Raw genomic sequence first — 2,731 nt, 5'->3', positions numbered from 1 at the left:
CCCCCCGCCCACAGAGCACCTCGCCAAAGCTTGGAGCTGCACAGAAGCTGGGTCTGCCTCTCAGCGGGACTGACCGTGCAGCCGCTGGTTCTGCAAAGCGTCCCCAAGCGGGTGGAAGTGTCCCGACGGGTCAGGCTTAGCCACGTGTCTGTGGGGACTGGGGCACATCAGCTCACCTGAAGCACACGCTTGAGATGAGGAGTGGGCGGCGGCTCAGCCCAAAGCGTGTGGTCGCAGGGGACTGAAGGGCGTCTCCCACTCCAGACTTGTCCTCGCGGCAACGGCGCCCACTGCCTGCGACCAGCCCATCCGAGTTTCTGATTGGACCGGGTTTGCCAAGGGCCAGGCGTCGTGTGGAGGGCTGTGGGTGTGGCCCCGGCCTCATGTGCCAAGGTCACCACTTGTGGAGCCGGGCTGAGCCTGCCGTGGGAGGGAGTGCGGGATTGGAACCCAGGCGCATTTACCTCCAGGTCCGCGCTGTGGGTCGGAGGACGCTGGACCCAGCTTCCTGGTGTCAGCCTTCGCCTGTCCCAGACCTGTGAGGCAGCACCCCAGCAGGGGCTGTAAATTCGCACGCCCCGAGGGCCTGTGAACAGGAGACACACATTGTCACACAGACCGTGGCTGAACGACGAGGACCTCGCCCGCCGCCCGGCCTCGCACGGCACGCAGCCAGCTCTGGGCTTAGCTTCCCTCGGCAGAGCTACCTCACCCCGAACCTCACGGGAGGAAGCAGGGCAGTTCCTGGCTAGCGACAGCGGCACAGTAGAGCCAAGGCGCCCTGAGGCCTTGAACTCGCCTGTGCCCGCTCGGGCCGCACTGCTGGGGCGTGCACAGGCCAGCCCGCGTGTCCACTGTAACCTCACCCCTGTTTCCTCTGAGGCCCGCCCTCTCTCTCTGTCTCTCTCTGGTGAATGCACATGCCTATAGCAAATACTAATAAAATAACAATAATAAATACAATTGAATAAGTAATTCTTTAAAAAAGAAAAGAGCGAGAGAACGAGAGTGAGAACGAGCGAGGACCCCCCACAAGGTCTGGCCCCACGACCCAGCCCTAGCCCCGGCCACAGCCTGGTCCCGGCACCTGAGCACCCGGGGCCTCCAGGGCCCAGGGAGGCCTCAGCTCAGAACCGGAACCTCCTGAGTGGGTAGCCTCGAGGGATATTGCCTTTACCACTGCATCGCTGTCCAGTTCCAGGTCTTCTTTACAAAGAAAAAGGTTTAAAATGAATAAATGAATTAATTGCGGGGGCGTGCTCACCAGAAAAGCAGGAGAAGAGGGGAGGGAGAAGCACCCGGGTGGGGTGAAGCTTTGCAGTCCCTTGTCTTCCTTTTCTCCATCCCGTCAGGATTCTAGGAATGTAGTCACAGGTGCTGGGGCCAGGATTCCAACCCTGGTTTGCCAGGGGATCTGGCCCTGTGAGAGTGCTCAACTGCTGACCCCTGGGGCCAGTATGCCAAGCAAAACTTTGCAGCCACAGACGGTACTCAGTGGTCTCCCCGTGAGCCCCACCTGCCCAGTCGGCACGCGGGGCTGGGGACCTTCCCTCCCAGGCCGGGACACGACGTCCGGCTGGCGTCGCTGGCACGAAGGTGACACTGAGCCCTCTGGGCTACCTCGAGGCCGGCCTGAAGCGGCCCTGCTTATGGGGAGGCAGGGCGGGACGAGCCGGGCACGTGTGAAGGGGAGGCCACTGCTCGTCTCCCTCTTCACCCGTCCAGCGTGAGTGACACGGAAGCCGCTTCTCGAGGGTTCCGCTTTCCGTTGGACTCGGGTTTTAAAAATAAAGTCGTGTGGAAAACAGGTTTATTCCACCACTGCCCCCTGACTCCAGGCGGAGGCTTCGGCCAGTGCCTACGGCTGTGGGCCCGTGTCAGTAAGTGAACACACGGATTGCAGGGCCAGGCGGGCGGGCTTGGTCCCGGCCTCCAGCTGGCTCAGAGCTCTGGGGACACAGACAGGAACTGGGAGGCCGCCGGGCCCTACAGCTTAGTCAGGTGACTTCTCCCAAAGCGAGAGCGCTGCGGACGGAGGGGGGCGAGTTATTATGACTTCCTTTCTATTGCTGTTTCCCAGAGAGCACAGCGCCCAGTGCGGGGAGGGAGAGTGTGGGGCGGCCATGCTGCAACCCTTCCGCCTCCTCTGGGGGCTCTGGGCACACCACGCTCCCCGTGTGCTTCTCAAGCCGCTGGGCCCAGGACGTGAACCGTGAAATCAGCGTGTGAGATCAGGCTGCCTTACCCATCTTGCCACCACTGGTCCTTCCCTGCCGTGACTAGGGGACCCCGGCGCCTGCACACACGGCGTCGGATAAACCGCAGCGTGCACTCCAGGCCGGCGCTCTGGCAGCCGGGTGGCCTTCAACGCTACCCAGAGCTCTCAGGCTCGAACCCTACAAGTTAGCACAAGCTTGGCCCACGGGGAGTTCGGTTCTGCAGCGACAGCCCATGGGTGCTGGGTGAGACGCTGCGGCCCCCCGGCCAGTCCTGCCCCGACGGCCCCACAGCTCCGCAGAGGTCACTGGGGGCAATGGATGGAGGCCGCCCTCGGCCAACATTGACCTTGCCAGTGAACCCCAACCCCGCCCGCCCTCCCTCCCCACAGTTGTCACCATCACCACCCCTCGTCAGGTTTCTGTGGGTCCAGATACAAGTCCAAGCCCCACGAGAAGCTGAGACAAGGCTCGGACCTGTCGTTGCAGGCGGGGGAAGGGGCACCCTGGGCCCC

The sequence above is a fragment of the Tupaia chinensis genome, unplaced genomic scaffold (genome assembly GCF_000334495.1).
Source record: "Tupaia chinensis unplaced genomic scaffold, TupChi_1.0 Scaffold139733_1, whole genome shotgun sequence".
In the NCBI taxonomy this organism is placed as follows: domain Eukaryota; kingdom Metazoa; phylum Chordata; class Mammalia; order Scandentia; family Tupaiidae; genus Tupaia; species Tupaia belangeri.
This window is presented reverse-complemented; position numbering follows the sequence as displayed.